At 42.4% G+C, this 23,675-nt stretch overlaps 1 long non-coding RNA gene across 1 annotated transcript; it reads right to left on the reverse strand.

Annotated features, from left to right (window-relative positions):
* Positions 1-364: 364 nt before the first annotated feature.
* On the reverse strand, positions 365-19,101 carry LOC148216042 (uncharacterized). Its single transcript, XR_015796077.1, has 4 exons — positions 14,955-19,101; positions 13,647-13,824; positions 12,148-12,313; positions 365-5,113 (listed from the first exon to the last, which is right to left on the reverse strand). It is a non-coding gene; the product is annotated as an uncharacterized LOC148216042 (long non-coding RNA).
* Positions 19,102-23,675: the final 4,574 nt, after the last annotated feature.

Below are 23,675 nucleotides of genomic sequence, written 5' to 3' on the forward strand. Positions count from 1 at the left end.
AATGGGTGGGAAAAGCAGCTTTACAATATGAATGTGGACTTACAATTTGAAGAACCTGAAGTCAACAACTACTACAGAACAATACAGAAAGCTGGTAAGAATGAATAACTGAGGGCAATGTCTTGCAGTATTAAGGAAGTCAAAAATGATCCCGAATACCAGGTAAGGACAGAATTAAATACTCACACAGGCTATGGGTGGTGAGAAGGAAAAGTGTGATAAGGATAAGGAGGAAGAACTGCTAAACCCAAAATAAAGTTGTTGATGTTGAGATCTCATCTCAATGAACCCAATATCTTTTACTGATTCTATGTGTAATTTTGAAGTTCAGCTTTACTGTGTTATGCTCATGTACAGGCTCCTCAGAAGGTAACAATATGTGAGCGTGTGCTTCCAAGATTGTATTAAAATTAGAACTTTCCTTCAAATCAATCAGTACATACAAGTAAAGTTGCTTTTTTCTTGTACTGAATGCAAGGTTAAGCTCAGTGTAATTGCTTTTCTTATATAGTGAATGTAGTGAATGCATAACATTTTCTAAAGCTATTTTTTATCAAATCATTTTTATTACAGTCAAAGACCAACATAAATCTGTTTTTTATATTTGAGTGTGTTTTTTTGTAGTCACACGGTTAACACTGATTTTCTCCAACCTGACTCCTTCAGGCATATTGAGATTACAATTCTCAGAATCCCAAGGTCATGCTAGCTGACAATTTAAGAGTTGCAAGACCAACAATTTGAAACCACCACATTGTGGAAAAACAGATTAAAGTATAGTTTTGTGTAGCTGCACGAATCTTGATTTCCGTCAGTCCACAAGCAGAAGACAAGAAGATGTTGCTTCCTTCTCAAAATGAAAGGTTCTAGTTATATCTGCAGGTGGCCAAAACAAAGCAACCAACTTCAAAACACAATTAATTCTAGCTTGTTTTTCTAAGTTATGGTTAATACTAATCAATAGTTCTTTGGCTGCAATGAGAAACTGCAGTGAATTGAAAAATAAAACCAGATGTTTTTGATCTCCCACAGTTACAGCACGAAAAAACAGGAAAGTATAACATGAAAGCCAAACACTCGTGAATATAATTAGAGTTTGATATGATATGCAATCAGGTTTATATAGAGGTTTGCCTTTAGCCTAGATATCTTTTTAAAAGGGATTAAGAAAGTAGGTGGACAATATGGCTGTTATTGATAATAATGACTAAGAAAGGAACCTCCATGTTCAGACCAACATTTATTAATTCTTATTGTTTACTAGATGCTTTTTAAGGCAACTGATATTTCTGATTAATGAGGAGATGGCTATTTTCAGAGCCATCTGTACATTAGACAGAATGAGACAGTTGTCTCAGGCAACAGATACCAAGTTGTAGAGTTAGATTCCTAGTTGTTTCTCCTGAATTCCCTGTGTGTTTGTGTGTGTGTGTCTCTGTTCTACACATCTAAACATAAGCTGCATGTCCTTGAATGGAATAGAGAACGTTATCCTAGGCCCTTGCAGTCCGTTTCTGTAGGCACTTAATTTTTTTAGTTATTCATAACATTTATTCACTGCCTCACTCCAAAAGCCCTAGATAGTGTACAAAATAAAGCTATGCTACAATACAAAATAATGTTACTATAAAGTCATTAAAATTATTAATGATGAAAGAACAGTATTTCTATATTTCCTGCAGAACTTGCTCTAGCTGCTTAATGTTCAAAGAAAAGACCTTAAGTTAGGTCTTAACCCTTCCCTGAAAGTCCATAAAAGAGAGGTTCATTATTTTCTCAGGGAAGAAGGTGTGCCAAGAGGAGGACCCACCAAGAACATCTACTTCTAAGATCGTAATTCTTAATAGGAGGTGGCCTTCAACAGGCACTGTCTATTTAGTTGCACAGGTGAGGTGGGAGCGGGGCAGAACTTGCCTTCAAAAGTTACCTAAACCCTAAGCCATATAGGTAATCACCAAAAACCTGAACTGCACTTGAAAACAAAATAGTACCCAATTCATGTAACCTTATCATGATAGTTCAGTAGGCATTTGGGCAACCGTTTGGCACGGTCTTCAAGAGTGACTTCATGCAGAGTGAATTGCAGTGAATATAGGTGAGAACATAAGGAGTAAGAATATAAGCAGCGTCCTACTGGATCAACCCCTGGCCCATCTAGTCTAGCTGCCTGTTCTCACAATTGCCAAATAATTGTACAAGGAAGCCCACTAGTCTCCCAGCAGATGGCCTTCAGAGGCAGTCACACAGCCATCCAGACTAAGAGCCATTGATCTCCATGACTTCCATGAATTGGCCCAACCCCTTTTTGAAGCCAGCCAAGCGGGTAGCCAGAACCACATCTCGTGATAGTGAGTTACAAAGTTGAACTATGCATTATATAAAAGAAATGTGTCAGGGTTTTCCTGTCCTTGGTTTTAAGTGGCAAAATATCTTAGGCCATCCCTGGCTATTGGCCATATATTCTGTTCTCAATTTAACTCACCAGAGACGGAGGCTATTTTGGCTGATGCTAGCCCAGCCCGTGTTCAGTGAGTGTGTCTTGCAAACTCAGATAATGTGACACAACATGAATAAAGCAAGATTAAGTCAATCAGGCTAAGCAGTTGTGGGAATATAGCTGAAGCAGTGAACATCATGGGCCTTTGTTCAGATCCAGGAAGATCATTCTTTTATTGTCAACTGACCAGTAAGAACTGTTCTCTCTGGTCCTGAGTTATATCTCTTCATCAGTTTTGTACCCTTTCTCTTTGTTACTGCCAAGATGAAATTAGAACATGAAAACACGGCACGTAATTACAATCCCATTAAATTTGACATAATTACCCAATCAATAATTAACATCTAACAAATGTTAGAAATAGCTGACATTTGGCTAGCTGATAGCATTTAGGCACTCAATCACATTGGCTTTTTAGAAGAGGTGTATGATTCATCTAAGTTCAAGCTTACTTTTCCTATCCTTTAATTAGTAGCTATAAAGTAGTCGGTCAAAACCTCTGTTACCAAGCCAAAATTTGTTCTAGGAAGGTGTTAATGTGCTGAACAAACCAGAATGCTGTGACTCCTGCCCATCAGTGGTTAGAGGGGCTTCTGTGAAGGTGTAAGCTTTCTGAAAGATGAGTCCCAGAGTTCTTTGCAATAGCACAGTGGCTATTGGAAGAAAAACTTTTAAATTGCATTGCACGGTGTTTGGAGCAGTGTTTCTCAACCTTGGCAACTTTAAGACGTGTGGACTTCAACTTCCAGAATTCCCCAGCCAGCAAGGCTGGCTGGGGAATTCTGGGAGTTGAAGTCCACACATCTTCAAACTGCCAAGGTTGAGAAACACTGGTTTGGAGGCTGCAAATATTCTGAGGGAGGGTTGGCAACTTAGCCACAATAACATTTATTTTAGTATCCTTTTTGTCAGTCTCCATAAACAAAAGGTAACTCAGTAATCCTTCAGGGTTTTATTATGCCAAAATGCTGAGATACAGTGATAAAGCTACATAGTTCCCTCCAATTTATAAGTTAAGGTGTCTCTAATGTTTGGCTCTTTACAGATGCTTAGAACCTATCATCTAAAGTACACAGAGACTGAGAAATGCCTCTCGGGTTTCTCTCTGTGGATTGTTTAACACCAAATGTTCCTTAAAGGAATAAGAGCCTCCCTAACTTCTGTCCATCCATGACAGATGTTATAGTCTACAAGATCCATCCATTCAGTCCACAAAGCCCAACAGCCAGAAATAATTGAACCTGAATGCCAAAATATTTGAAAGGATTAGCACTGGGAGATGACCTCCAGAAACAATGACTTAGGAAAATCTTTCTCAGACTCTCAGAGGAGCCTGTTAGCTCCTTCCCAACCAACATATTTTATGAAAAGTCAAAAGATTTCATGAGCTACATCTTATTTCATGAGATGTAATTTTTGTTACCGTAAACTAACACAGCTCTCCTCCTACAACTTTCGCAAACTAATGTCCTTCTGATAGGTTATACTGCAATACCCATCATCTCCAAACAACATTACCTGTGTTGGCTTAATTTAACTTAGGGCTCAGTTAAATTAACAAAACTTTATTGGACCAGGTTTAGTATCCATCACTGAAGTTCTCATCTCTGTGGAGTCCCTGGGGTTCTCTGAGCTTGATAGTTTTCTTGCAAACGTTTCATTACCCAGCTAGGTAACATCTTCAGTGCTAGTAGATCTTTGTCTTCTGTTCTGGGCACCAGACAAAGCCCTTTTAATTTTCTTCACTTATATCTTTCTCTAACAGGGTGCTTTTCAGATGTAAAATCCTCTACTCCACAGCCATATTCTTGGTTCTTCTTGTGAGCTTGGTACTGTGGTAACAAAAGATTGGATCAGATTGCTTTTCATTATTGCTCTTATGATGGAGGGTGTTCATATCATATTCAAATGTTCCATATTGGAAAAGACTCCTTGAAATGTTGGGTAGAATAATCTTATCCAGATGTTAGAGCACTCTAACCATGGAGGACTCCTAAATGTCCATTTGTCCTGTTGTCTCCAGCCAATCATCTGGAAATGAAGATGCAGAAATGCATCTTTTCTTCCTTTTCTGTTTTTTTTTTAGCCAAGTTTCCTTCCCATTGTCTCTGAAAAAAATGATGTGATAATTCCCACTAAAATAAGTTATTTTGAGATATGAAAGGAGTTGGCTGTAATTATTCTCGGAACTGGATTTGGATTCAAACTTCAGAAATAATGTCATCTCAGATGAAATTGGCCATTAATCTTTCCTTTGCTTGCTGCTTTGCTTTGCAGTGAAATCAACAAATTGATGCACGATGCTGTACAGATAATTTTAATTGGTCCATCTTCCTGCAGCAACAATAATCTGTGTTTTGGTACATATGGATCTCATAGGCCATCAGAAAGAGCCAGGTTCAGTGTCTTGGACAGGGATGTTGAACTGAATCTGCTCTAGGGGCTAAATCCTTCCTGAGGGATAATGGGAGCACAGATAACAACTCCATTTCCAAAGTTCCTCCTCTCCTGCAAATCAGAGCCTTATTTCAGCCCCAACAGAGAATGTCTTTAAATATGAACTCTTGGCTCAACGCTCACCTCTTCCCGAAAACACAAGTTCTGCAAAGCCAGTGTCTGAAAATAACAAAATCTCCTGTTGATTTCATGTGATTTTTGTAGCAAGAAAATAGAAATGGCTCTTCTCCTTCCCCTTCCCTTTCTCCCTCCCTCTCTTCCTTCCCCCTCTCTCCTTCCCCCCTCTCTCTTTCCTCCCTCCCTCCCTTCTTTCCTTCCTCTCTTTCTCCTTCTTCCCCTCCATTTTCATTAGATTTAGAGGTTACCTGATTCCAAATGACTCTGGGGAGCTCACAATTTAAAAACAGAAAAACAACAAAGAAAAATTTCTAAACAAACAAAAAATCTGAACTCTTAGAACAACAATATCCCAGATGAAAAGAACAACAACAGAACTCCATAGTTACGCTACTCCAAGGCCTGGGAGAACAGTCATGTTTTTAAAGACCTGCAGAACATCATTAGGGTGGGAGCCACCCAGATTTCAAGTGCTGTACACTTCCTGGGTTCCGCAAGGTGGCATACCGACTCTGTCTGATCTTATTGGACAGGCAGAAACCATGAGATATAGGTGGTCCCTCAAATAACTGGCCCTATTTATTTATTTTTTATTTATTATTAAATATATATGTCACCCATCTCCCCAAGAGGGTGACACTGGGTGGCTTACAATTAAAAACCAAGCTAATAAAAACAACAAAAATATAAATACCCCCCAATTAAAAGACAAATAACAAATCTATAAAAGCAATATATCAAATTTTAAACAAATCAAGAAGATGGGGGAAGCAGTATCAATCACCCCACAAGCCAGCTCCAGCAATGCAAGCCCCCTCAGCCCCTCAGGCCATCTGGCATAGCCATGTTTTCACACTTTTCTAGAAGGCCAGGAGAGTGGGGGTGGGCCGCACCTCAGGTGGCAAGCTGTTTCACAGGGCGGGGGCCACAGCAGAAAAGGCCCTCTTCCTAGACCCCGCCAGCCAGAATTCCTTGACTGGTGGGGTCCGCAACGTGCCCCTTCTGCCAGACTGAGTGGGGCGGGCTGATATAACGGGGGCGAGACGGCTCCTCAGATTACCTGGTCCTGTGCCATGAAGGGCTTTATAGTTAATAATCAGCACTTTCAATTACACCCCAAAGCTTACTCATAACCAGTGGAGTTCATGGAGTCACATGGCCAACACTGCCAGTGCTACTACATTCTGCTGAAGGACCTCATTCCTGATTGGCACAGCTACTTCATCAGATGAATCTGTGCAAAGCCACTAGATATAATAGCAAAAGGAAAGAAAGAAAGAGAGAGAGAGAGAGAGAGAGAGAGAGGGAGGAAGGAAGGAAGGAAGGAAGGAAGGAAGGAAGGAAGGAAGGAAGGAAGGAAGGAAGGAAGGAAGGAAGAAGGAAGAAGGAAGAAGGAAGAAGGAAGAAGAAAGAAACTCCTAAAAAAACATGGTAACTTTCTGAGATTTCCAATCTTCTTAATTACAATAATAGAGATTTGCTGGTTTGGATTGCTTCCTGCAGTCAGATTTAATTTGAGATTAGCTAAGAAGACAGCCGGTTTGGTGCAGTGGTTAAAGACACCAGGCTAGAAACCAAGAGACCAGAGTTTTAGTCCTGCCTTAGAAGCCAGCTAGGTGACCTTGGGCCAGTCACTCTCCCTCAGCTCTAGGAAGGAGGCAAGGACAAGCCACTTCCAAAAACACTGCCAAGAAAATTACAGAGACTTGTTCTGGAGTCAAATCTGACTTGAAAGCACATTAAAAAGAAAAAGAAAAAAAAGAAAGCATGAACAAACACAAACAAATCCAGCCCAGAAGTGCTAGTCTCTTACGGCAAAAACACGTTGGAGCCCTACAATATCTTAAACTCATAAAACCTCCAAGATTACATGTAGTTGTTAGCTACTTAATCCAAATCATGATAAAGAGTCCTATGTGGTATAGGCAGCTTCTGTGCTGATTTTGGGGGGCGGGGGGGGAAGCTAAGCAGTTTAGTTTAGAGCTTGGTTGAGAGACAAGAAAATCACTGGGCTGTAAACTAGGTTGGGAGTGGGCTATGTCCAGCTGGTCAAGAGTTGCTGAGGTTCTCGAGAGAGACTTTTTTTTCCCATCCTCAGTCGTCAAGCACCTAAAAATATTGTTGAGGAACAGACAGAAACAAGAAGAGAGCAGAGGGAAATGAAATGAAAAAAAAAAAGAGTAGCCCCAGTTACATAATTATAATTATGATGAAAATCCCTTTCCAGTTTAGATGGCAAATGAGATTTGGAGTACCAGAATAGAAATGTACTTTCCAAACATATGAAATAATTATTTTCATTCTGAGTTGGTCAGGCCCCGTCTTCAAGGACTTCCTCAGCGTCACAAAAGGGCAATAAGGGAATTGGCAACTGATTTTTATAGGGGAGACTGGAGGAAGCTGGATAAGTTAGCCACTGGAAAATATGGGTGGAGGAAGATAAGAAAACCCGCATCAAATATCTGAAACGATGTCACAGTCAAACGTCAAGATCTGTTTTCTCTCATTCTAGAGTGTTGGACACAGAATACTGGATTTAAGTGACGGGAATGCAGATTGCAGTTGAAAGTTAGAGAAAACTCCCTAATGGCTGATGGCAATAGGCTATTTTAATTGATTTCCTGCATTGATCAGGACTTAGACTGATGACCCAAATGCCTTCTTCCAATTCTGTTTTTACAGTTCTTTGGTACTGATGAAGGTGGCAAAACAATATTTTTTCTCTGCTCTTACTGCAACTGCTGATAGCCACCCAGCAGCCCTGGGTCAAGGTGATCTGGCTCCTGGTGAGGAGAGATGTGAGGACGTTTCTCACTATCTGGCAGATACAATTGCATAGATCCATTCAGAGTTAGATTCTGACTAGATGGGTCCAGCTGAGGTGCCTGAGGCAGAGTCTTGTAGGGTATCTGGAGTGAGTTTCATTCCATAATTTCCAAGGAAGTAGTGTTTTCAGCCACTTGTTTGTTAGATCCAGGTCCCTCCTGAATGTTGAAGAGCACCTGGCTATTGACCTATGGTTGGGCCAACACATCAGTCTCTGCTTCTCTCAGAGGGGAGGTTGTCCCCTCAGCCTTGAAGGAGGCTGTGGCATACCTTCTCCTTAAAAGACTGTTGCTGGACCCAATAACCCTGTACAGTTTCTACCCAGTCTCCAAACTTCCTTTTCTGGAGAAGGTTGCAGAGACAGTGGTCAGGCTTCCGTTTCAGAGGACCCTGAAGGAATGGATTATCTGGACCCATTTTAGTTAGGTTTCAGCCCATGGATTCAGATGGAATCGGTCGCATTTGCAATGGCCTCCTTGATCTCTCAGTGTCATTCAATCCAATCATGGTATCCTACTGGGCTAGCTTTGGGAGCTGGGAGTGGGAGGCATTTGTAGTGGTTTTCCTTTCTCGGTGGACTTTCTCTGGTTTTAATCAGTGTTGATGGGACAGGGGGAGAGATTGTGCCCATGGCCCCTCACTTCTTTAACATCTACATGAAACTGTTGGGTGAGGTTATCTGTTGGTTTCGGGTAAGGTATCATTAATATGCTAATGATATCCAACTGTATGTCTTGGTCCCAGGCCAACCAAGCAATGTTGTCAAATCCTGGCCCAATGTCTAGAGGCTTTGTGCATCTAGGGACAAACTCAGGCTCCATTCTGACAAGACCAAGTGCTATGTTTGTCCCCTCACCCCTCAGTTCTGGGGATATTCCAGCTTCAGTCTTTAATGGGGTTGCACTTTTCCATTTGACTTGTGGAGGCCATCTTAGACTCAGAGTTTCTGCTCAAAGAGCATGTGGCAGCTGTGGCCAAGAGGGCCTTTGCACAGGTTCATCTAGTGTACCAGTTGCAACCATTCGTGGACTTGATGACCCTTCAAACAGTCACATCCTGGATTAGTATAACATCCTATAAACAAGGCTGCCCTTGTAGACCATCCAGAAGCTATAGAATGTGCAGCACGGGCAGTGATGGCATGTCATGTTATGCTTATGTGTCCCCACTGCTCCATGAGCTGCACTGGCTACCAGTAGGCTTCTGGGTACAAATCAGGGTGCTGGCTATGAGCCATGGCACGGATTGATTGATTGATTGACTATGTGCCATATGGTTGTTGTTGACTCTTAATGGCCATATAGATAGATTTTCTCCATAATGATCTGTCCCAAACTTGATCCTTCAAATCTTCCAATGGCGCATTCATCACTACTATAACTGAGTCCATCCACCTTGCTGCTGGTCATCCTCTTCTCCTTCCTTCTGCCTTTCCCAGCATTAAAGCTTTCTCCATAGAGCTAGGTCTTCTCATAATGTGTCCAAAATGTGATAATTTGAGCCTGGTCATTTGTGCCTCTTGTTTGATGAGCCCTTGGTTTGTTTTCTTGGCTGTCCATGGTATTCTCAGGAGACTTCTCCAACACCAAAGTTCAAAAGCATCAATACTTTATCTCCGATTTTTTTCTTCCTGTCCAGTGGGATCAAACAGAGTGGATGCAGTACAGGTCCCATTGATTAATGGGGTCCTTGCTACTCTATGGAAGAAGCAACCATGGAATGTTGGCAACAGCTCCATTCTAATCTCAGTTCCTTCTGGTCATGTGACTCGCAGCAAATTATCGACAGCCCATCCCATTTTTCTCAGTTCATGTGCAGACACGCACACACACATACACACACACATACAAAGACACATACACACACACATACACACCCTGCAGCCACTGCTGGGAAAATGTTGGAAAGATTCTCAGAGGCCATATTCTGCCTATGATTCATAGGTTTGTCTGAGATGAGTCCTCTCTGCAGTTTTGTTTGCATGCAAGGGTTTGTGCAGTGTGGACATTTGTTACAAAAGCAACACCATGTGCTGTTTAGTGCACAGAGCAATTCTGGATTTCTGGTCAATTCCCTGGGGAGAATTTCTTGGAAATATGGAGCTTTAAATCATGCTGTTCACTAAGTACTGCAACTTTAGATTGGTGGTCATTAAAAATCCCTGGGAAACATTTCTTAGAAATGCTCTTTAAACCATGCTCAGTGAGTTTACCAAAGCTGTTTTTGAATTCAACGAATTCTTTTCATGCCCTCTGCTCCGAGGGTTACCTAATTTGATCCCAGTGTTATAAAACAGGTTTCATCCATTGCTAAATACCTTCTTTCTATATTCTGTTCTATATCAGCAGTTCACATCCAGAGTTCTCTGGAGGAAGAGGAGGGTATCCAAAAACTCGAGATGGCAACTGCAATGGTTGTGGTTGTCATCTTCATTTTTTGACACCCCCGCCGGGCAGAAGCCACTGTTTGACCCCTCCCCCTGGCAGAAGCTGCTGGTCTTCTTGCCACAGTGTTCCTTTTCATGCCCTCACCCAGTCTACAAGTGATGCAGAGGCATGAGATATCTTAGCTTATCTGCCCCATTTGAGCAGGACTGTAGACCAGACCCATATGGGTAGGGCAAGCATATAAGAGGCAGCGATGTAATGAATAAATGTGACCAAGCCACTCTTTCAGGCCCGAGCACGAGACTGAAAACGCATCAATTGCTTTGTTGGATGACCCGTGATGGGACCTGGGGGCAGGGGGAGAGCATGGCCCTCCTGGTCCTTTTGGACCACAAAAGGGGGTTCAATTCTATTTATGATGATGGAATGGAAATGATCCTATGGGAGGGATGGGAGAGGTTATTCATAGATTTGGGGTGAGGGTTCATGATGCTGATGAAACCCAACTCTACAGTTATCCAGACAGGCAATGGGTGGTTCTGACTAGATATCTGGAGGGTTTGGGAGGACTGGATTGGGGATTAAAAACAGTTTTAAGACTAATTTAAGCATAGTAGAGGTGGCATCCAAGATCCATGTGGCTCTCCATCAGCTCCTGCCTGAAGGAACAGCTCTCCCTCCCTTCTGGAAGTTGATCTTATATAAATCAAATTTGCTCCTCATCTTCTCTTGGACTCAAGGCTATTGCTGGATCAATAGGAGAAAGCTGTGGCCAAGGAGACTTCAGCTGTGGCCCTGTTTGGAATGAGAGGCCTTGGTGATGGTAACTCAGGCCTTTATCCCTTGTAGATGGATTTCTGCGATGTGCTTTACATGGGGCTGCCTTTGAAGACTGTTCAGAAGTTGCCAGAGGTACAGAATGCAGCAGTCCATCTCCTTGTGGATAAGAGCCATTACAGCTATGTGGAAACAGTTTTGTGGGCACTGCGATGATTACATATCAGTTTCTAGGTTCAATTCAATGTGCTGGTTTTAAAGCTCATGATGGCTTGGCTTTCAGGCATCTCTAGGACCGTGTCCTCCTCCTCCTTCTCCTCCTCCTCCAAAGTGAACCTGCCTATCCTATAAGCTTGATCTGAAAAGGATGCTATAGAGGCCTTTCCTCTAAGGAGGCAGGGACAGCATGGAATTCGGGTAGCCCTGAACCTCTGGAATAGACTTCCTCCAAAGGTTCAGATGGCACCTACCTTCAGGAAGTATGAAAGACAAAAGTTCTTTTTTCAAGCCAAGTTGAACTAGGCATTGTTGACTGAAGTGGGATCGTTATCATGATTCTAACTGTTTTTATACATGTTTTTGGAGTGGTTCATTTGCTCATGGTTTTCTTATGTGATATGAACCTCTTGGAGTTGAATGGAATAAGGTGATATACCAACACTGCAAATCAATAAATAAATACAACGCCAATTTACAGAGTGGAAATGATCAGGATAATAATTGGACATACCCATATCTGACTCCTTTTAAACATTTACTTTGTTATTTTCTCATGCAGGTTTATATCCCACTTTTCTAGTGTGTGTGCACCACTCTAGATGGTTAACAACAATTAGCATTAGTACAAAATTGAAATCTTTTCAAAGAAAAACAAAAACAAGTTTATTTTGTCTCTTTATTTTCTGCAAATAAAAGGAGGCAGATACAGCACATTCACAATATACATTCACACACACAGACACACAGAGAAGAGACATTCACAAAAGACTTTCCAAGAAGCCAGTCAAATTTTGTGTGTGTGTTTTTAAAGTGGATCAGTCAGGTGAAGTTTGCCAAGATTATTTTTTAAAATAAGATTCTCCTTACCTTTAGGACGGAAAACCACATCCTTTGAAAGTCTGATCCTTCTATCTTTGAACTATCAATGTATTGTCGAAGGCTTTGAACTATCAGTTTAAATGTTCACCCTTGCTTCTGCTGACCACCAGTGCCATCTGGTGGACATGTGTATTATTGTGGTGAGACAGGCTTGCTGGATAGATTGGAAAGAGCAAAGGAGAGAGAGGTACATGAGGAACGTTGAGAGCAATTCATGTGATTGTTCTCACAGAATGGCTATGCTGGCTGGAATTCCCACTGGAATTCCCAACACATCTGGAGGTTACAGGACAGCTGCTCTTGGCAGATTAAAATTATGCCAGAGACTATATCTGGCCTAGGATCCCTGTTTGCAGTGGTGAGGAGTCTGGCCCAGGAGGACGTTCTAATCACAGACAGTCCAGAGTTCAGATCATAGTTGAGTGGTCTACATAGCTATTAGTCCCAAGCCATTCAGGTGGCCATTATTTCTTACAATCCTTCTTCCCTGGGCTGCAGAAATCCATCAGACCACTAGAGATAATTTTGCTGTCCAGTTCTGGTAGCCCTAATCTAATCTGCCTGGCATTCTGACAAACACAGAAGGGGTCGCATGAATAAATTCTTACAAATCCTCACTCTGACACAGTGCAGACACATAGCTCTCTGTAGATTGTTTCAATCAAACTCTCAGTATCTCTCCCTATTGGCCATGCTGGTTGGCATTGCTGGGGATTGTAATTCAGAGCTGCTGGAGGACTACCGTTGCCTTTAAAAGGTAAGACTTTCAGAGTATTAATGATGCTTAAGATGTAGCTAGATTAAAGCCTTTGGGATGTCTAGTTGCTGACGTTGCCAGACAGAAAATCTGAAGCTGGAAAGACAGCAGGAACATGGAACATAAGACAATGGTGATGACTGCACTGCTGGAAGAGCAGAAGGACCAGGTTAGGGATAGTTCATCATGGAGAAAATCTATGTGGTCTCTAAGAGTCAACAGCAACTTGATGGTACATAGTCAATCAAAAGACTTGAATGAGTAGAAGAAGAAAGGAAAACAGCACCTATCTATTTCTCTTTTAGAGGGGTGGCTAACCTGTGGCCTCTTGATTAATGGTGGACAACCTACAAGCCACATTTGGCTTCTCCAACATTTGGAGAATATGCTTCCAAAATCTGGCAGCAAAAAAAATGTATTTTAATGGCACAAATTTTCCTCTCCCTCTATCCCAAATAAAACTGTCCTTCAGGACAACAAAGTTGGGAGGGTGAGTTTCACCCCACAACTCTTTCAAAGTTGCCTATGGTATTACTGAACTACGGTTCTCAGCAGCCTCTGCCATGGTGAGGAATGCTGGGAGTTGTCGCTTAACAACCACTGGAGAGCTACAGTTTCCTACCCCTGGCTTACATGATAAGATACAGAGATTTAAGCTTTTGATTGATTGATTGTCAAATTTATATAGCCCATCTCACAAAACAACAAAGCTAAAACAGTTAATAAATACCTAAAACGATAACTTCAGGGTTGGACTTCAGCTCCCCAAATCCAGTGGTTCAAATGGGTGTGCTGGCTAGGTCTTATGGAGAGTTGATCCAGCCTTTCTGGAGGGTACCAAGTTGGGAACGATGATGCAGAATCATAATTACTGTGTTTTGTGCAGAGGAGATTTCACAAGATTGTCACTTTAAGAGAAGAAAGTGGAGGGAGAGGACAAGAATAGATGAAAATAGGAGACTGCAGTCTAGAATTAAGGCAGGTGCTGTGCATTTCATAAAGTTCATTTTCTGTACAACCCTTTATCTCCTTATCCCTTGCACTTCAACTGTGATCTATCCAACATATTTCAATCTGGTTGTCCTAGAATTCTGTCTCCAAGACACAGAGATAAAATACTTTCTAACCTAAAGAGATGAGAACACAACTATGCACCCAGATGAAACTTTTTGTCATTCATTTCATTTATTATTAAACACATGCTTATTTTTAAACAGCCAAGGTCAACCAAGCTCCAGGGCTTCCAAGACTGATGTATTTCTCCTGGTCTTCTGTCTTAGGAAATGCAGCTTCTCCTCTAAAGAAAACGCCTCTGAGGTATTACCAGTCACGTCCATGACCATCGATGTGTGTCCCGGGGGCAAGGTTATTAAGACTGATAGACCCTTCAGTAGATCCCTTCCACCCGTGATAATCCCATGGATTACTGTGCAAAAGGACTGAGTATCCACTTTTCTTTAGGGATGAATTGTTTCCAGCTGATGTTGGAGAGGAGGCTCTCAACGTTTTTCAAAAATAAAGATCCACTTAAGTAGATCTTGACTGCACCCATGCTGTCTTCCTGGGTGAATCTGTCATTGTCTTCTTTTTTCTAACTTCTAACTTCTGGAACATTTTTCTGACCGATAAGAAATCCCTACAATCCTGGAATTTTTTGGTAGTCTCCCAACCAAGGATTTATCAGGCCCTGTTTAGATTCTGAGATTAGTCGGGGTCAGCTAAGAGCAGCCACCTGTGAGCCCCACTAGGTAGACCAGACCATAAAATCAACTCCATAGAATGGCTAAAACTACTTTTATTGAGTTTGGCTTAATAACAAAATTTTGCTACTCAGATTATGCTATACCTCCTCCCCTTCCTATATCCATGTCAATTAGGGAGGTGTCTATCTGAGCTGCTTCCAAATATTATCTGAACGCTGCGCTTAAAAAAAAACAACTTTAGTTATAGTTAACCCCACTAATACACTATTTCTAAGGCGACCAACTCCCCTTTTTTTTATGGATGTTGATAGTGTGTCTGTGACTGCCAGCTTTACCTTTTTGGCCCCCTCCTGGCAAACTGCTGCGGACTAAAGGAAAAGATAGGAATAGTCATATATCTGGCAGTCAGCGCTGAATCTCTGGTTTCTAAAGGAAAGAGATGGAGAGAGTTCAGTCAGATTCATTTTCCTTGCTGGAAGCCAAAAATGTTTGTGGGGGGAATATTTAAAATGTATCTATGACTCCAGGAGCAGGATAAGAGGATAAGCTTTGTATTTCTTTTTTGGGGTAGTGGACTAAGTAAACCACTAGGGAAGGAAGGAGGTGAGGTGCTCTGATCTCTTGCAAATATCTTGCAAAGATAAGGAAGCCATAGAAAACATATGATTATGCATCTCCTTCCAGGGTCATCCTGAGAGACCATGTCTACTATGTTATGCTAGTGATGACCTGCCTTGGACCTGAGTGGTATCTTTGCAGCTACCAAGACAAGGACCATCTTAGCACAGAATTCCAGCCGGTGTAACTTTAGCAAGATTGCTGTATCAGGTGCCTCCAGACCAGCAGCTCCAACCTGATTGTTCTCCAGATGTATTGGACTGCACCTTCCATCATGGGCTCCAGGTTGGGGGAAACTGCTGGAAGCCATGATCTTTTGCTCTCCAGAGACCCCAAATTTCTTTCCAGAGAAAGGCAGATGGTGAAGCTTGGGACAAACAAGCAGCATGAACATTTGGCCAGATATTCATATGAGTGTTCAGAGTATTATTTGGACCTTTAATACATTCATCTTTGTCTATAACACAGTGGTACTTTTTTCCAAGGGACCAGCGTCAAGGCAGCAGAAGTCAACTCCATTTCAACAGCTGTGATGGTGCTGAGTTTCAAATGATTTTTAAACAGAGAACTGTACATTCCTTTCCTCTAAAATAAAATCAGCACTGGTGTAACATCCTTTGTGCTTTGCCCGTATGAGGAATATGGACAAACGGGAGAGAATAAATGGGCAAAGGAAGCTTTGCAATTGAAACACTGCTCCTTCCTTCCTTCCTTCCTTCCTTCCTTCCTTCCTTCCTTCCTTCCTTCCTTCCTTCCTTCCTTCCTTCCTTCCTTCCTTCCATTTATATGCCTCCCATCCCCCCCCCCCATGGTATGGTCCTAAAGCCATCCCCTCCAGCATCTATAATGATCTACCTCAACTTCTTTTCCACCCAGTGTCTTCCAGATATGTGAGATTGTGTGCTAAACTCTGGATCATTCAACATCAGAAACAAATGAGCTCCTCGTTTTTGCAAATCTGGTCTCCATGACCAGTTGGCCTTGACATCCGCTTTGATTTGTGAAGAAACTAATGCCAGTCCAACCTATGGGAGGTGTGGTGACACATTGTGATAAACTACATGGGCAAATTCATAGTTTCTTGAAGCAAGGATAAAGTGTACACCCAGGTTGTGCAACTAAATGCTAAAATGGCCCCATAGGTACAAAGAGACTTTGAAGTTCAACAAGCAGGAGAGGCATCAAAGGGATCTTTGTTCTTGATTTGGATCCATTTTATTCTGCGCTATTGATTTTTTTTTCCATGTTAACTCATTTAGATCCTTCTTTCCTTCCATTGTTGTAGTTAAGGGAGTGTGTGTGTGAGAGATCACAGAGCAATCTTTCATATAGACATCCTTCAGCTTCACTCCTTCTCAACATGCTCTCCAACATCTCTTCCACCTTTGGGAGGGGACCATCATCAGAGTCCCCCCCTGAGAGGCTTATTTGGTGGGGACAGCAACTAGCAACTGCATTTTGATGAGGCTCCCATTTTAATTTCTCACAACCTCTCTGACTCAGGAACGCAGCAGGAGACTGAGCAGAAAACTCTCTGGCTTGAAATTAAATTGGTGCAAGTCTGGAGTGTAGAGGAAATGGTTTTGCTTGCTTTGTTGTTCAGCCAGGATGTCAGGTAAATGCTGTGATGGGCTTTGTTGGGGCATTGGAACCCAGCAATAATTTGCATCTCATTCCTACTTCTTTTCGGTCTATAGGCAGAGTTGCATTCTTAAACTGGTGATTGATGCCTAGATTTTCCACTAGATGTCACTAATTCATCACTTCATAGCAGAAAATGAAGCATTTGGAAGCAGAGGCCTGGATCTCTGGATATATATGTATGTATATATGTATGTGTGTATGTATATATATATACGTGTGTGTGTGTGTGTGTGTGTATTAATAGAGCAAAGATTAGGGTGTATCCTTAAAACATGGGCAGAAGCCAGCAAAAGGCTTCAATGGCCCTTTCTAGGTTGTGCCTCCTCATCTTTCTAAAATGAAACCAATAGTTCACACCTACTTGTACATCCAATGGGGATCACATTTGAGGAACTAAAATTAAATGGTGCTGGTCCCTTACAAGCATGGAATACCTTCACTAGGGACTTGCAGAGAATCCTCCCTTTTCCACTCCAGGATTTGTTGAAGAGAATGATGACTTGCTTTAAATTGGCTGCTTCTTTTGAAAAATGGCTTGCTGTGGAGTCCTGGGGGTTCTCTGAGCTTGGTTCTTTTCTTGCAAACGTTTCATTACCCATCTAGGTAACATCTTCAGGGCTAGAAGGGAGTGGGGTTTGCTCTCTGTTTATATCCTGTGGCATGCCCTGCCAGTGTTGGTGGGGGTGGGGTTTTTGCTTTGCTTTATTTTTTCCCTTTGGTAGTTCCTTGATTAGGGGATTGTTTACTGCTTGATTCTAGCACTGCAGATCTTACCTAGATGGGTAATGAAACGTTTGCAAGAAAAGAACCAAGCTCAGAGAACCCCAAAGACTCCACAGTTCAACCCTGAGCTACACATATTCACCTCTAAATGGTTTGCTGTTGTCTTACAGTGACTTGGAATGGTGTATTTGATTTATATATGTTTTGCAGAATCTTGATTAATAATATTAATTGTTACACTCACACACAAATATTGTCAGGACTCTTGCTCATTGTACAAAATATTGTAGCATACTTTTTTTGCAAGCTCACCAACAGTTTCTCCTCTGGACATTAAGAACACGCAAGTGTTTAAGCATCACAGAACTCTTTCTCTCTATGGAATAAAGATTGCAGGATCCGTTCATAAGAATGCATTAAAAAACAAAAACCAAAACAGCCTGCTTTCTCTGCTTTAGGAACATTCCAAGACAGATTTTCAATTAAATTTCAGGAAGGACATGTCACTTCCTTAGGGAAATGGGAGTAGACCTCAGGAAATTAACTAACGGTTAACGTAAATAGAAAAGGCTTCAGGCTCTCATAACAGACTTTGCATTGAAGCTGATCACCTATTTCCTTTGCGTTTAAATGTAAAATGGTACACGCTGCTTATCTACATGAAGAAATGGTGGCCTGATGAACTTTATGCATCAGTATTTTGGTGAGGCTGGATTCTTAAGTGCTACTTTGGCCAGCGGTCAAAAATTTGCCCTTGCGAATGAGACAATTTCAGGAGAGAAGAGACTAGAGTCTCTAACTGCATTTCAGGTTGGCAGAACTGGTTTGCCATCAGATCTGGGGGTGTATATATAGCATGGGCAAAGGAATGAGAACAGCGGCATGAGCCATGGAAGGAATTGCTCGGTGGCAGGAGAGAAATTTGAGAGACACAACTATGCTCCACAAAGATTGTCCCCAGGTTTCTTACAGCAACAGAGAACTAACTGATGGGTATAGATGGGCTCTGCCAATGGGAATTGTAGTTCAACAGCATTGAGAAGACCACAGGGGCCTTACTCCTGCAAGACTTTATGCAGGCAAGTTATGTGACTTGCTTTTTATGAATTGCAGGAGGTAGAAGTCCTCTATAATCCAGTTTAAAAGCCCAAGAAGGATGTTATTTGGTGGAAACCTTGCTAGTGGGAAGGTAAGTGTCTATCTCCTGCTTCTAGCAGCCTGCTCCCTATTAAAGGTAACATGAATTTTGCTCTCAGTCATGCACATGGTCCTGTTACCTTCTGCACAAGAAGAGAGGAAATGGCCATTTTTTTGTTTTTGCTACCACCGGAGGTAGCCGCAAGATCCCGCACTTCCATCAAAATGATTGAGGAGCATCGGGCCATAAGCTCTGCCCATTTGTACATGCACGCAATGTCACAATGTGCACAGAGAAAGGCAGAGCTTACAGCACAATGCTGCTTTTGTCATTATCCAAAGCTTTCCTAGTCAAACCTCTCTGGCTGCTGGACTCCCCATCTATGCTATGGGGAAACCTTCCAATTTTTCTTCTTATTGTTTAAAGCATAATTAGGTGACTCTTCCCTCTTGAGGCTATTAATAACTTTAGATTTCCTCCCATCAGAAGGGAATTGATGACCTTCGAAGTCCCAACAGTGGCTACATGAGGAAACGCTTATTCATTTTTCCACGAAGATGCACAGGAAGCATTTAGAACGGTGTTTCTCAACCTTGGCAACTTGAAGACCGGTAGACTTCAACTCCCAGATTCCCCAGAATTCTGGGAGTTGAAGTCCACAGGTCTTAAAGTTGCCAAGGTTGAGAAACCCTGATTTAGAATATCCAACGTTCCACAATTTTTCTTCATTATGAGTTAGGATGGAAGATAACTCATTACCACGGAACACGCTTTAATAAAACAAAATTTTATTTTGATACAAAAATTAAATAGGAAAGGCCTTTTTTTTGGTACAAAGATAAATTAAGAAATTTACAGTAGACATAGCTATTCCTCTGTACAATTGCTGACAACCCCGCCCTCCCCCCCAACCAATCACATCCATTTACCTTAAAAATTTGAGGGTGGGAATTCTCTGCAATACTTGTCTTAACACAAGCAACATAAAACATGTACCTAAATGTCACAATCTCAGCCGGTGAGCCACCTGGCCAACCCTGAAGCTAAGTGTCCATGAAATCATCCACAGCAGTCGTTATATTACAAGCGTCAACAAGTCTTAAAAATCTCTGATAATGGAAGAAAGATGTGGCCAGAATCACTCCGGGGGTCGGCGGGGGAGAAACTATGCTTAAATTAGGGTAACTTCACCTTGGGCAGGATTAAAACATTTGCATATGATTTAAGAGTGAGCAGGAATACAATTTACAACCCTGCAATTCAACGGTATAGATTCCCCCCCTCCCCCGTTCAACACGTCATAGGCTTACTTGACACACACAGTCAAAGAACGTGGAAACAGCCGAAGGACAAATGGATTGTGTCACTACAGTGAGCAGGAGGAGTGCCCATTTTTTAAAGTGTTCCTGTAAATTCAATCTGCCCCCCCCCCCGAATTAAAGACGTCAATGAGCTGGCCCCAGTCATTCTCCCGGGTTGCTTAAAAATAATTGCAGGAAACATTCCTACACAGGGGCTCCTGACTATAATCTGAATGATACCATCCAGTTTATTGAGTTCAGATTCCGGAAGCTTTACTCTAGCAAGGGTTTTGAGTATTCCCAAGCTCAGAGAGCTCCCCCCCCCCCAAACCCTCCAGAGTATCAGAAAGGATGCAATCTTGTAAAGGTTTCTGGACGAAGGTTCACAAATTGCATTTCCACAAACTCTTTATTTGGCAGATATCTGTATAACAAAGGCCCACCAACGTGGTCATCTCCTGGGTCATAGGATGCTGGCGTGTAAACATCTCACGCTGAGAAGCGGGATAACAGTATGTTTAGAAAGACGTGTTCATGTGCCACAGGTCACACATCACATCTTTACTCCCCCCCTCCCCAGATAATGTTGTGTTTGCATATGCAAAATAAAGCCAATGGCACAATCACATTTCTGAGTTTGGCAGGAAACCCACAACTGGGAAGAGCTTCGTCTGCCAGTTTGCTCCATTTTTTTTAATCCATTCAATCGAGTCTGGTTTTTGGAGACTGCCTAGACGAGTCCCTGCCATTTTCTTGGCAAGGGTTTTCAGAAGTGGCTTGCCATTGCCTCCTTCCTAGGGCTGAGAGACAGGGACTGGCCCAAGGTCACCCAACTGGTGTCGTGCCTATGGTGGGACTAGAACGCATCGTCTCCCAGTTTCTAGCCTGGTGCCTTAACCACAACGCCACCCTGGCTCTCACTACAAAGAACATTTTTCTTCCATTTGGAAATGAATATAAAACACCGGCCACCTAAAAAGGCAGTTTGAGTGACAGTTTTTTTTTTTTTTAAAGCAGTTCTTCTAGATCAGTGTTTCTCAACCTCAGCAACTTTAAGATGTGTAGACTTCAACTCCCAGAATTCCCCAGCCAGCAAGCTAGGGGCACAGATCCGAGAGCAAAGGGAAAGAAACATCTGCAAAATGTTACAAGCTAAGAAAATGTAAGGTCTTTCAAGGCAGCAGCCGGGTAGTTTTTATAAGAGGCATTTTGTATACTCTTCAGAAAAAAGGGGGGGGGGAACAGAAGGGCTCAGGTCTTCTTCAACTACATTGCATCAAAGCAAAATAGAAGACCTCCAGCTAAGAAGTTAAGGAGAAGGTCTGGCTTTGTGGCCATTCACTTGGTTTGTGCGCTGCAAGAAGCAGAAAAAACAATACACATCTCCCCCAATCACAACTGGGAACTCTAAAATTTCAACTGGGAACTCTGCCATCCTAATATGAAGAAAGGTGAGCCAGGGGCATCAGAGAGAACCGTGCGTGGCGCAGCGGATTGCAACTGTGCAGGGTAAAAAAAATCCCAATTCAACTCTAACCCAGCACCCCCGAGCCGACGTCTTGCATGCAGAAGAGACTCCACACCATGAAAGATACTCACTAAGTTGCCTAGGAAAACTGGCCACGCTCTCAGAGCTTATGAAAATGCGGTTTTCTTACAAGCAGCTCAAATGCTGGAGGGACCCAAGTTGGGGGAAAGTGGGAAATCCTCTGCAGATGGAAAAGGAAAAGCTAGGCCAGCTACCCAACCAGCTAAATTCCTCAACTCTAAAAGCCACCCAAGGGATCACAGGCATCAAACAAACACCTTCAGGGCAGCAGAGATAACGAAGCCACCAAACTCTTAAAACTTCATAAATCTTCTGACTTACGAAGTCTTATTCTCTCTGCGGCTTTTTCTTAAGGGCGGAGGGGGGAAAAGAATTCTAAAAAAAGGTACACTTACATTCATTGACCAAAAGGCAAAAGAAAACACACCAGAAGTGAACCTTCCCGTTTTGGTTTGGAGGGAGTCAGCTGTGCTTCTCTCTCATGGCTGGGGAATGTCCTTTTAATTGTAACTGACACAGAAATTATGCAACTGATCTGTGTGAATGCAAAGCTGCCAAGGAACGTAACATTTCAGTTTGCCCAGACTGGCGTCAACACAGATACAATCACACAGGGTGAAACATATTAAGCCTTAATTGGTTAATGCAATGGGTCTCCAGGGGTGGCCAGATTAGCTTACCGGGTTGAGGGGTGGGGAGAGAGAGAGACCGAGAGAAACGCAGAACAAAACAGGCTTTGAAGAAAGCCAATTGTCAGAAGTGGCCTTCCATTCCCTTTGACTCATTAGCTCCCCGCGAGCTTTCCTTAGATAAGGCTCTTAGATTTTGAGACGTAGAATGGGTAAGAGTGGGAAAGTAGAAAGGATCTAGAAAACGTCCAGGGGGGCCATTAAATCCAAGCTAGGCGACTTTGCAAAGCGAGGCAGAGTCAAATCTGGTCAGTATTTGGATGGAAGACTTCTGGAAATCCCAGGGCAGTCATCTAGACTGGGAAGTTATTTAAAAAATCCCATTGGGGGCAATAGCAACCCTCGTCCGTACTACTTGCGGAGGGATCTACACGTGCACATGTGAAAAATCAGGTGCCTGGTAGCCACTTTTCTGACCTTTATTAAAAGACATAATTTGTTAGTTGGAAAAGTAGCTAACAGGCTCCTGACGTTTTGCCCCATAAACTAACACAGCTCTCCCCCCACAGTGGGTATGTGTGTGAAGTTATCAGGAGTTGAGTTCAATTTGAAGGACGCTTTACCTTTGATCAGATGGGGGAGTGGGAAGAACAAACATTTAGTTTGGAAAGAAGGGCCAGATTGGAAAGAAGGGATGGGGTCTGGCTGCAAAGTGAGATCAGATTTCAGGGTGTCCCCCCCCCCTTCTGCTTATTTTGATAAGGATGGCAATCCATCAGGAAATCTTATGCAAAACCTTACAGAAAGAAGACCCACACCACTTTCACTCTGGTGGACAGTGCTGTGTAAATTTTGTTAAAACAAACAGCAGGTCTACGTGCTCAGAATGGCAGGCTGCAATCGCTCTACCAAGAGCAGACCTTTACAGAAAGGAGTGGGGGGTTGCAAGCTGAATGCTCCCACTTTTTAATTTTAAACTGCTGTCATTACAACAATAGCATGTGAAGGAGGTGGCACCCCTGATGTGCTTATTTTCTTAGTGCGGGTGGATTTGGGATGTACGCTGTTCTTTTAATTACAGGTAGTCCTCACTGAGTGATGATTCACTGTTACAACAATGGTGAAAAAGTAACTGTGACCAATGCCCCCATTTACAACCTTTGCAGCTTCTCTCTCCAAGTCATATGTTCACCGTTACAGTCAGTTAGTATGTGTTGTCCTGTGTAAAATCGTAAGTAGAGACGTGGCCCCGTGATTTTTCACATAGCGACTTCACTTAATGAAGTGAATGCTAGTCCCAGTTGTGGTCGCTAAACGAGGACTACCTGTATTCAGGAGTGCAGCTAAATATATACTCGTAGATCCCGTTTGTGAGGGTACCGCATAACTCTCTTGGATCTGGAAGATCACTTTGCAGCAAGATTCAACACCGCCTAGGAAAAAATAGAAATTCG

This window comes from Python bivittatus, unplaced genomic scaffold (genome assembly GCF_059951505.1).
Source record: "Python bivittatus isolate LINGU-HERP-01145 unplaced genomic scaffold, Pbiv_v1 ctg000340_np1212, whole genome shotgun sequence".
In the NCBI taxonomy this organism is placed as follows: domain Eukaryota; kingdom Metazoa; phylum Chordata; class Lepidosauria; order Squamata; family Pythonidae; genus Python; species Python bivittatus.